The following is a 13,090-nucleotide window of genomic DNA, read 5'->3' on the forward strand; positions in this document are numbered from 1 at the left end:
ACGCGAAAGGTTTCTAAGGAATCTGTAATTAGCTGCTGTACTCGCGTTTCGGAAATACTTTGACGTTCCGTTGATCTTTGTGTTATGTTTTGGCCTCTCAAACCAGAGTTTGCAAATAACTGTCAACCGATTTTCCTGAGGCAGTTTAATCTCGACAAAACCGAAAAAAATATTGCTCACAAGTTCCCTCTCTGAGCGGAACTTGTCTGACCGTTCGGCTCAACCGAACAAAGCAATCGGTCTTTCAATAGCCACTCGATGAGACCCTTTTAACTTAACAGTCACCTAAAAGGGTTTCTATAAGACTACTGTTAAATAAAAGTCACAAAAAATGGGTTTTCTCCAGAAAGAGAAAAGTATAGGCCTGCTGTGATTGAGCATGAATGTTACGTAGAAAATCCAGATAATAAAGGCATCGAAATACACATATTTACAAAGATTTTTATTAGGAATTTAGTTTTACAATTAATAATGAATTCAAGTGTTCTGGACTAAGCGAACTACGCCTTTCACTTAAAATAAAGTGTAGGGCGGAGAAAGCTCTTTCCACGGATACTAACGTGGCTGAAGTAGCAAGTACCACGTGTGCGAGATCTGCCAAAAATGGTGATCTAAATTTTAAATTGTTAAAAAATTTTAGAATATTTCCATTTAATGGTAAACGGCCATTCGCTACGTCAAAATTCTCAATTTCTGTATATAATTTTGACAGCTGGTCAGTTGCTGGCTTTTCTTGGGCTTGGGACACCGTTTGAACTCCATCCAAATATGCCGCGAACAGGGACTTTTCCTCGGAGCTAGTTGTTGCGAACGATTTTTGATCTTCAGAGCGACCTGGCAATTCATCTCCAGTGTGCGATGTCAGATTCTATTAAAAAGAAGGAATTTAATACAATATAATTATAAACACGATTTACGATCTATTTTAAGACAGACACAATATAATATCTAAATCACACTAACTATAAACAAAGCACACAACAGTAATATAACAATATTAGTCGGGACTCTTCAAACCTACTGGCTTTTTTTGAGAAGTAGCTTACATGCTTGAGGTGGTAAATTTGTTTCAAAAGTTTTTTCGCCAACATTTTTTGAGGGACTGTCAACACCAAATTAATCCTTGGGTCCATATAAATGGCAGCCAACAAAACTTCATTTTCTAAGAGATTACCTTCCCTAATTTGAAGTTGATCTACTAGCATTGAAGATAAGTGATTTTTGTTTTTTTCGCATTTCAATCTTAGTTCCATCCATAAAATGAAAAAATCGCTGTAGACCAATTAGTCCTCCTGCAATTTCAACGTTGCCTCAAATGTGGCCTTAAAGGTATTAACATAGAGGTCGACCCAGTCCCAATCGATGTTGATTCGAATTGTTTATGGCAATGATTTGTCAGACACAAATTCTTTGAGATCCAACAACTTTTTCAACATGGTATAAGTTGAATTCCACCGTGTCGTGACATCAAGCGTAGGAACGGATTTCTTGTGATCCATTACACCAGTTTACAAAACAAAATCGATGAAATATACCATAAATGAAAACTTTTTTTAATTGGTCAATGATATCTTATAGATGTCATAGAATCAATCAAGGAAATTTAGCATATTTTCAAAAAAAACTGGTAGAAACCGGTATTTATTTCATATCTGTATTTTTAGTAAAATAACATAATATATCATAATCGTCGTCGTAGTCGGACGTGTACTTTATCGCTCTTCCATCTGATCGAACTTTACCCGTGTAAACTACATCGATTAATGCCGAATCTGGACATCTTGACAATATTTCGGTGATCTTTATCATACTGACAAGTTTTGATAGCTAAAAGACAGTGACTTTATACGTAATTCGAATGATTACAATATAATCAGAAAACGTTTTGTGTTTTTGCTTTGTTGTTCTACTCTATTCTCGAGCTTACCGCAAACTTCTACACTTGTGTTGTTGTTAGTACATTTGCTCTCTTATCGTTTCGGCGCGAGCATCACACGCGCGGAAAGCTTATCACTGACCAAACTGCAAGCTGCGCTTTCTACATCTACATCTACATCTACATCTACATCTACATCTACGTTGTTTTCTACACGTATTTATTGGACAATTCCTCAATTATTTCGCTATGTCTGCCTGCTGCATGAAACCTTGCCTTTTAAATGGCAAAATCACCTCTCGTAAACCCACAATTGGTTGCTGGCTGTGTAATAACATTGCTCACCCTAAATGTGCCGACCTTGGACACAGTGCTGGCCTAGTCGCAGACCGTACTAAATCCAATTCTGGCCTGGATTGGACCTGCCCCAGTTGCCATCATATTAAAGTAGCTTTCATAAGGCAAACTGATCTGGAGTACCAGTCCTTACTAGCTGGATTTAAGGACTTATTTAATAGGTTTGAAAAAGCCGATTCCAACTTTAAAGGCCGATTCCTGGCAGCTGCTTGCCACAATGCTGTCGCTACCTTCTTCTGTGTCTGACTGCGAAATCTTTGCTGGTAGTTATGTTATATATAGATGTGACCGCTCAGTGCGTCTTGGCGGTGGTGTTCTCATTGCCGTCAAGTCCAATCTTGTCTCTCAACGTATTCCGATAATTGGTACGGATTACGGATTCTATTGATCTTTCATTAGGAACTCAGTCATTAACTGCTCTAGCAAAGTTTTAGACCTTATTTTTGCCTCGGATTTCGCAAATGCATATGTAAACTCGAATTAGCCCTCTCTCCAATCCTGAAGATGCGTATTATCCTACACTTGAGGTTACTTTAGAAGCATCAGCTCCTTTACTGTAATGTCCCGAAATCGAACCAGCACCTTTTCGCTGTTTTCGAAGAGCTAAATTTGCTGAAATGAATAGGCATTTATGCGAAGTCGATTGGTCTTTTATGGAGTCAAATGATAATCCCTCACATATTGTAGAACAGTTTTATAGCTTACTATATTCAGCCTTCGATAAGTTCGTTTCCTCATTTCCCACTGGAAACGCGTCTCATAAGCCTCCGTGGTTCTTTCGTCGACTCTCTTTCCTTAAAAACACCATGTCTAGACTTTTTAAGAAATATAAGAGAACTGGGCTGCAAGTTGACCATTCTTTTATTTATTTATTTAAAGTTAGCAAATATCTGCCAACATAAACATAGTACCATACTCACATCAAGTGGAAGGGGGCAGGGACAGGTAAGTTAGGATGTTTGTTACAATTAAATTAACAGAGCATTCCGAGAATATCAAAAAATACAGTTCATTATATTGCGAACATAAAACGCGAAATGGATCATGTAACTCAAAGTTAGTTTTACAAATATCGAGGGCAATTGGTCGAAAGTGCCGAGTAGACCTTACAGGAATGGAGAAACGAATTTGACCAAGAAGGTAGCTTGAATTTACAAGTCCAGTAATTAATTTGTGCAGAAACATAACACCATGGCACGTTCGACGATCCTTGAGGGAGGGCAGGTTAAGTAGACGCAGTCTATCCACGTACGATGGCAGGTGTCGATGTGTTTCCCAGTTTAAACCACGTAGAGCAAACAAAAGGAACTGTTTCTGTACCGACTCGATAAGGTCCTGATAAATGGTATATTGGGGTGACCAAACACACGAGCAGTATTCAAGAATTGGACGAACCAAGGAAATGTATAAATGTTTTGTGGTGTAGGGGTCCTCAAATTCCTTCGACCAACGCTTAACAAAGGCAAAAACGCCTTTTGCTTTACTAACTATTATACCAATGTGATTAGAGAAATTTAAGTTGTGGTTGAATAACACTCCAAGGTCTGTAACGGAATTTATGCGTTCGAGTTCATTCGACCCAATAGAATATGTAGTTAGGAGAAGCTTCTTCCGATAAAAGGACATAAAGTTACATTTAGAATTGTTCAAAAACAACAAATTTTGGATGCACCATGAATTCAGATTGTTCAGATCAGCTTGCAAAAGTGCCTGGGAATCGGGATTCGATAACGGCAAACAGAGTTTTACGTCGTCAGCATACATCATAACATGAGCAGAGAGAACAACTTGGGGCAAGTCATTTATGAAAATTCCAAACAGTAAGGGTCCAAGGTGGCTCCCTTGCGGAACACCAGAGGTCACGTGAACAAGGTTTGAGACTGTGCTTTTAAAAGCAATTCTTTGAGTTCGGTTCGTCAGGTAGGCTGAGATCCACTTAGTCAACGTGATCGGGAATCCTAATAGTGTTAATTTTTTCAATAATAACTGATGGTTCACGGAATCGAAGGCTTTACTGAAGTCCGTAAAAATAACATCGGTTTGATTATCATTTTTAAAAGCGCTTCTGATGACTGAAGTAAACTCAAGAAGATTTGTAGTCGTTGATCTTCGTTTCATAAAGCCATGCTGAGTTGGGGACATTACTGAGCTGCATTGGTGCTGTAGCTGAGCGGTAATAAGCTGTTCGAAAAACTTGGGAATTGCGCTTAGTTTTGCAATACCACGGTAGTTTTTAATGTCCGACTTGCTTCCCTTTTTATGAAGTGGAATGATAAAAGATTCCTTCCAAACTTCAGGGAAAAATGAATGAAGGAGGGATATTTGAAACAGTTTAGATAGCGGTTTGCACAAGGCATCAGCACATTTTTTTAAGATACAGCTCGGTACAAGATCAGGGCCAGAAGAGAAAGACGTCTTGATTGTGTGCAAATTTTGTAAAACATCGTCCTCACTAATTAGGGGAGTGAAAAAGCAGTTGGAATGAGGTAGAGGGTATGGGTAGGAAGAGGTGTTATCGTAACTAAAAGAAGAGTACGTGGACTGGAAGAATTGTGCGAATAAGTTCGCAATATCGGAGTCGCTAGAGGCGGATATTGTATCAAGATGAAGGCATGATGGAAATAGTTGCGATTTTCGTTTCGAATTAACAAATGCGAAGAACTGCTTGGGATTGTCTTGGAATTCGATTCTGCAACGGTTTAGGTAACTGTTGTAACAATCGGAATTGTGGACTAAAAAATTGGAACGAGCAATTAGATACCTAGAATGGTCAACTTGCAGCCCAGTTCTCTTATATTTCTTAAAAAGTCTAGACATGGTGTTTTTAAGGAAAGAGAGTCGACGAGAGAACCACGGAGGCTTATGAGACGCGTTTCCAGTGGGAAATGAAGGAACGAACTTATCGAAGGCTAAATATAGTAAGCTATAAAACTGTTCTACAATATGTGAGGGATTATCATTTGCATCCATAAAAGACCAATCAAGTTGGGATAAATGCCTATTCATTTCAGCAAATTTAGCTCTACGAAAACAGCGAAAAGTTGCTGGTTCGATTTCGGGACATGACAGTAAAGGAGCTGATGCTTCTAAAGTAACCTCAAGTGTGGGATGATACGCATCTTCAGGATTGGAGAGAGGGCTAATTCGAGTTACATATGCATTTGCGAACTCCGAGGCAAAAATAAGGTCTAAAACTTTGCTAGAGCAGTTAATGACTGAGTTCAGTTGACCTAATGAAAGATCAATAAGACCGTGTACAAACTCATGCGCTGTGGTAGGCACAAGAGCACTTGAATCAGTTGAGGGCATCCAAGAAAGGGCATATCTAATTGCTCGTTCAAATTTTTTAGTCCACAATTCCGATTGTTACAACAGTTACCTAAACCGTTGCAGAATCGAATTCCAAGACAATCCCAAGCAGTTCTTCGCATTTGTTAATTCGAAACGAAAATCGCAACTATTTCCATCTTGATACAGTATCCGCCTCTAGCGACTCCGAACTTATTTGCACAATTCTTCCAGTCCACGTACTCTTCTTTAAGTTACGATAACACCTCTTCCTACCCATACCCTGTTCCTCACTCCAACTGCTTTTTCACACCCCTAATTAGTGAGGACGATGTTTTACAAAATTTGCACACAATCAAGACGTCTTTCTCTTCTGGCCCTGATCTTTACCGAGCTGTATCTTAAAAAAATGTGCCGATGCTTTGTGCAAACCGCTATCTAAACTTTTTCAGATATCCCTTCTTCATTCATTTTTCCCTGACATTTGGAAGGAATCTTTTATCATTCCACTTCATAAAAAGGGAAGCAAGTCTGACATTAAAAACTACCGTGGTATTGCAAAACTAAGCGTGATCCCCAAGTTTTTCGAACAGCTTATTACCGCTCAGCTACAGCACCAATGCAGCTCAGTAATGTCCCCAACTCAGCATGGCTTTATGAAACGAAGATCAACGACTACAAATCTTCTTGAGTTTACTTCAGTCATCAGAAGCGCTTTTAAAAATGATAATCAAATCCATGTTTTTAAAAGCACAGTCTCAAACCTTGTTCACGTGACCTATGGTGTTCCGCAAGGAAGCCACCTAGGACCCTTACTGTTTGGAATTTTCATAAATGACTTGCCCCAAGTTGTTCTCTCTGCTCATGTTATGATGTATGCTGACGACGTAAAACTTTGTTTGCCGTTATCGAATCCCGATTCCCAGGCACTTTTGCGAGCTGATCTGAACAATCTGAATTCATGGTGCATCCAAAATTTGCTTCTCCTCACTACATATTCTATTGGGTTGAATGAACTTGAACGCATAAATTCCGTAACAGACCTTGGAGTGTTATTCAACCACAACTTAAATTTCTCTAATCACATTGGTATCATAGTTAGTAAAGCAAAAGGGGTTTTTGCCTTTGTTAAGCGTTGGTCGAAGGAATTTGAGGACCCCTACACCACAAAACATTTATAGATTTCCTTGGTTCGTCCAATTCTTGAATACTGCTCGTGTGTTTGGTCACCCCAATATACCATTTATCAGGACCTTATCGAATCGGTACAGAAACAGTTCCTTTTGTTTGCTCTACGTGGTTTAAACTGGGACCCACATCGACACTCCCTCAAGGATCGTCGGACCTGCCATGGTGTTCCTGCACAAATTAATTACTGGACTTGTAAATTCAAGCTACCGTCTTGGTCGAATTCGTTTCTCCATCCCTGTAAGGTCTACTCGGCACTTTCGACCAATTGCCCTCGATATTTGTAAAACTTACTTTCAGTTACGTGATCCATTTCGCGTTTTATGTTCGCAATATAATGAACTGATATTTTCGCAATGCTCTGTTAATTTAATTGTTACAAACATCCTAACTTACCTGTCCTTGCCCCCTCCCACTTGATGTGATATTTGCTAACTTTAAATAAATAAATAAATAAAATTTTAAACCCAAATTTGTTTATTAATTTATCATTATCTTCATCAATACCTTCACATAAGTAAAATATCTTCATGATGTTAGGGCGCGCGGATAACAAGGGCTGACGATATTTCAAATTATGAACATTTCTTGCTAACTTAAAGTGCGCTTTTCTCAGAAGAGGCACAGAAGGGCAGGCAAATTTTTTCAGAAAATGTAGTTAAATATCTAAACTTAAAAAAAAAATAATTAAACGGGGACCCTTTTGGACCCTTTTTAAAAAATTTAAAAAAAATAGTAATCATGTATCTAAAATTTGTATTGTTTTTTTAATATTTTAAGAATTGGTTGCTCTTAAAATTTCAATCGTTACATATACAACTTAGGCCTTGGACGCTTTCAGAAAAATTTCAAAGAAGTGTAAAAATACCTTTTTTTTTTTTTTATTGGCTAAAATTATGTTTCGAAAAATCCACTTTATAAATCTGTAGTTGGAGAACCATTCATTACAGATCACTCTTTCCTTTTGATTTGTATAGAGAATTCAATTGTTTTTTAAGTTGCATTGCAGCATTTTGAAAAATCTTTAAAAAAAACATTTTGGCAGGCTTTTTGTTCTAGGCGCCCCAGTGTGCGCAGTGAAGGAGACGTTTCCGACCACATAAAGTATATATATTCTTGATCACCATCAATAGCCGAGTCTATCTAGCCATGTCCGTCTGTCCGTCTATCCGTTTCTATACGAACTAGTCTCTCAGTCTTAAAGCTATCTCGATGAAACTTTCCCAAAAGTATTCTTTCTATTGCAAGTAGTACATATGTCAGAACTGGCTGGCATAAATGGTTTCGTTGAAAATACACGCCAAAAAAACCGAAATTAGTTTTATGACTTATACTTAAAGATACATCTTTAAGTCAACTAACAAGACCATCAACAAAAAAATCAATCAATAGTTCGATTTTATATCGGTTTTTTACGTTGGTAAAAACGGGTTTTACAGCCAGTTACAGCCCTGTTGTGTCAGTTAACACCTGTAAACGGCCAAAAAAACACCGTTGTCGCAAGCTTCGAAAATGCATATCAAATTAATTTGCTGGTGGATTGTAATGATCAATAGCTTGTTTTTTTCTGTCAAAGCATCTTCTACCAGTAGAAGTTATAAAACTAATTTCGGGGAATCGAATTCCAAGACAATCCCAAGCAGTTCTTCGCATTTGTTAATTCGAAACGAAAATCGCAACTATTTCCATCTTGATACAGTATCCGCCTCTAGCGACTCCGATATTGCGAACTTATTTGCACAACTCTTCCAGTCCACGTACTCTTCTTTAAGTTACGATTACACCTCTTCCTACCCATACCCTGTTCCTCACTCCAACTGCTTTTTCACACCCCTAATTAGTGAGGACGATGTTTTACAAAATTTGCACACAATCAAGACGTCTTTCTCTTCTGGCCCTGATCTTTACCGAGCTGTATCTTAAAAAAATGTGCCGATGCTTAGTGCAAACCGCTATCTAAACTTTTTCAGATATCCCTTCTTCATTCATTTTTCCCTGACATTTGGAAGGAATCTTTTATCATTCCACTTCATAAAAAGGGAAGCAAGTCTGACATTAAAAACTACCGTGGTATTGCAAAACTAAGCGTGATCCCCAAGTTTTTCGAACAGCTTATTACCGCTCAGCTACAGCACCAATGCAGCTCAGTAATGTCCCCAACTCAGCATGGCTTTATGAAACGAAGATCAACGACTACAAATCTTCTTGAGTTTACTTCAGTCATCAGAAGCGCTTTTAAAAATGATAATCAAATCCATGTTTTTAAAAGCACAGTCTCAAACCTTGTTCACGTGACCTATGGTGTTCCGCAAGGAAGCCACCTAGGACCCTTACTGTTTGGAATTTTCATAAATGACTTGCCCCAAGTTGTTCTCTCTGCTCATGTTATGATGTATGCTGACGACGTAAAACTTTGTTTGCCGTTATCGAATCCCGATTCCCAGGCACTTTTGCGAGCTGATCTGAACAATCTGAATTCATGGTGCATCCAAAATTTGCTTCTCCTCACTACATATTCTATTGGGTCGAATGAACTTGAACGCATAAATTCCGTAACAGACCTTGGAGTGTTATTCAACCACAACTTAAATTTCTCTAATCACATTGGTATCATAGTTAGTAAAGCAAAAGGGGTTTTTGCCTTTGTTAAGCGTTGGTCGAAGGAATTTGAGGACCCCTACACCACAAAACATTTATAGATTTCCTTGGTTCGTCCAATTCTTGAATACTGCTCGTGTGTTTGGTCACCCCAATATACCATTTATCAGGACCTTATCGAATCGGTACAGAAACAGTTCCTTTTGTTTGCTCTACGTGGTTTAAACTGGGACCCACATCGACACTCCCTCAAGGATCGTCGGACCTGCCATGGTGTTATGTTCCTGCACAAATTAATTACTGGACTTGTAAATTCAAGCTACCGTCTTGGTCAAATTCGTTTCTCCATCCCTGTAAGGTCTACTCGGCACTTTCGACCAATTGCCCTCGATATTTGTAAAACTTACTTTCAGTTACGTGATCCATTTCGCGTTTTATGTTCGCAATATAATGAACTGATATTTTCGCAATGCTCTGTTAATTTAATTGTTACAAACATCCTAACTTACCTGTCCTTGCCCCCTCCCACTTGATGTGATATTTGCTAACTTTAAATAAATAAATAAATAAAATTTTAAACCCAAATTTGTTTATTAATTTATCATTATCTTCATCAATACCTTCACATAAGTAAAATATCTTCATGATGTTAGAGCGCGCGGATAACCAGGGCTGACGATATTTCAAATTATGAACATTTCTTGCTAACTTAAAGTGCGCTTTTCTCAGAAGAGGCACAGAAGGGCAGGCAAATTTTTTCAGAAAATGTAGTAAAATATCTAAACTTAAAAAAAAAATAATTAAACGGGGATCTAGGGTGTAACACTACTTTACGTCCAAGAATATCCAAAAAATCCCAATTTTTTTGGACCCTTTTTAAAAAATTTAAAAAAAATAGTAATCATGTATCTAAAATTTGTATTGTTTTTTTAATATTTTAAGAATTGGTTGCTCTTAAAATTTCAATCGTTACATATACAACTTAGGCCCTTGGACGCTTTCAGAAAAATTTCAAAGAAGTGTAAAAATACCTTTTTTTTTTTTATTGGCTAAAATTATGTTTCGAAAAATCCACTTTATAAATCTGTAGTTGGAGAACCATTCATTACAGATCACTCTTTCCTTTTGATTTGTATAGAGAATTCAATTGTTTTTAAAGTTGCATTGCAGCATTTTGAAAAATCTTTAAAAAAAACATTTTGGCAGGCTTTTTGTTCTAGGCGCCCCAGTGTGCGCAGTGAAGGAGACGTTTCCGACCACATAAAGTATATATATTCTTGATCACCATCAATAGCCGAGTCTATCTAGCCATGTCCGTCTGTCCGTCTGTCCGTTTCTATACGAACTAGTCTCTCAGTCTTAAAGCTATCTCGATGAAACTTTCCCAAAAGTATTCTTTCTATTGCAAGTAGTACATATGTCAGAACTGGCTGGCATAAATGGTTTCGTTGAAAATACACGCCAAAAAACCGAAATTAGTTTTATGACTTATACTTAAAGATACATCTTTAAGTCAACTAACAAGACCATCAACAAAAAAATCAATTAATAGTTCGATTTATATCGGTTTTTTACGTTGGTAAAAACGGGTTTTACAGCCATGTTACAGCCGTGTTGTGTCAGTTAACACCTGTAAACGGCCAAAAAAACACCGTTGTCGCAAGCTTCGAAAATGCATATCAAATTAATTTGCTGGTGGATTGTAATGATCAATAGCTTGTTTTTTTCTGTCAAAGCATCTTCTACCAGTAGAAGTTATAAAACTAATTTCGGTTTTTAAGCGTGTATTTTTAACGATGCCATTTATGCCAGCATTTTTGCATTTTTTCTCACTTTTACAACTTTGAAGAAGTGTAGCTTCTAAACTAATGAATGGAACTCAATGCAGTGTATACGGAAGTTGGAGGGCATTCTATTACCTGTCATTTACGGTTGAAATCGGTTAACCACAACTCAAGTTAGAAATTAAAAAAGTGTCAAAAACGTTTTTTACACCTAAAAAAAAATTTTATCCATAAAAAAATTTTGAGTGCTATTTTCTTAATCAGGAAGACGTACTTTACCGGAAAACAAAGGTTTCATTCATGGTATATTTCATCGATTTTTGTTTGTTAACTGGAGTTATAATTCGTCTATATATCAAATTATATTAATTATACCCTTGCAGAGGGTATTATGATTTCAGTCAGAAGTTTGCAACGCAGTGAAGGAGCCGTTTCCGACCCCATAAAGTATATATATTCTTGATCAGCATCACAAGACGAGTCGATCTAGCCATGTCCGTCTGTCCGTCTGTCCGGCTGTCCGTCCGTCTGTCCGTCTGTCTGTTTCTACGCCAACTAGTCTCTCAGTTTTTGAGCTATCGGGATAAAACTTTCCCAAAAGTATTTTTTTTATTGCAGGTAGTATATAAGTCGGAACCAACCGGATCGGACCACTATATCTTATAGCTCCCATAGGAAGGATAAAAAAAAAAACGTAAAAAATTCTAGCTCCGGTGTTTTTTTAAATTTTACCTTCTACTCTTGGGAATATATTTTTTTATATATTTCTGAATTTCGGTTTTTTTGTTTTTTAAATCGGATTACTATATCATATAGCTTCCATAGGAACGGTCGAAAAATTAAATGGAAATTAATGGGAAAAAAATTATATCTTTGTTGGTTTTTATTACATTCCCTTCTACTCTGGGATATGACTATTTTGAAATATTTCCGAATTTCGATTTTAATTTTTAAAAGATCGAACTACTATATCATATAGCTGTGATAGAAACGATCGAAAAATTAATGTGAAATAATAAAAAATTTAAAATTTTTGCGATTTGTAAATTAATAGAATGATCTGCATGGGTATATAAGCTTCGGCTTGCCGAAGCTAGCTTCCTTTCTTGTTCCATTTCATATTATTCTAAATCTATCTATATTAATTTATTTCAAGTTTTTTACTCACCTGTGGGATTCTGTGCGCAAAGTTTTGCTTCGTCGTTAAGAATTTGTATGGCCTTTATCATATTTTTTCAGTTATCTGAAGTTATGCTAATAAAGAAATATTTTTTTGTATTAATATTAAATTAATATATATAATTCGGTATTTGGAAAGTTATACTTACCTGAAAAAATTTTCAATGTCCATTTCGTATTCACGTAAAATGTCTATAATACGTTCCTTGATGTAGCGGCCGGTATGGGATTCAAATAATTGGATCATTCCTAATGTTTTAATTAATATTTCACTTTTTTCCATTGAGGAGCTTATCATTTGCAGATTGACTCCTAGTATGGCTTTGTCCAGCCTAGTAGCAACATCTACCTTAATTGAAATTAGCTTTCCTTTCACCAAAGACTTTATGTCTTGCCTGATTGCCACCTCCTTTTCAGAAACAAAACCCATTATGTTTCGGGAGGTTATACGATCCATCGAAAGGGCATCAAAAATTGGATTGACGATGTCGCGGAATCCTTCACAGTCCAACATCCAAAAAAGTCTGCCGTCCGTTGTCAGAATTTTCACAATCGATGGAGATATTATGTCCTCATTGGTCTCTATGCAAATTTTCCTTTTTGTGCTGTTATTTTCGCACTTGTGCTGCTTGCGTCCAAATCTTCCAATGCTTCTGAATGCTTCGAGGTCAAATGCCTCTTAAGATTTTTTAAGTGCTTTCCACTCATCTGCAGGCCACACATAACACGTGGACTTACCATTTTCATATTTGAAAAACAAAAGTACTTTTTTATTTTCTTTACGACCCATTTTTATCACAATGAAAAACGCGGCATACGA

General features: G+C 37.1%; 1 long non-coding RNA gene across 1 annotated transcript; it reads right to left on the reverse strand.

Annotated features, from left to right (window-relative positions):
- Positions 1-832: 832 nt before the first annotated feature.
- Positions 833-12,353, reverse strand: LOC138912724 (uncharacterized). Its single transcript, XR_011418275.1, has 2 exons — positions 12,260-12,353; positions 833-868 (listed from the first exon to the last, which is right to left on the reverse strand). It is a non-coding gene; the product is annotated as an uncharacterized lncRNA (long non-coding RNA).
- Between the last annotated feature and the right edge of the window lie 737 nt (positions 12,354-13,090).

Source organism: Drosophila takahashii, chromosome 2R (assembly GCF_030179915.1).
Source record: "Drosophila takahashii strain IR98-3 E-12201 chromosome 2R, DtakHiC1v2, whole genome shotgun sequence".
NCBI classification, from domain to species: Eukaryota; Metazoa; Arthropoda; class Insecta; order Diptera; family Drosophilidae; genus Drosophila; species Drosophila takahashii.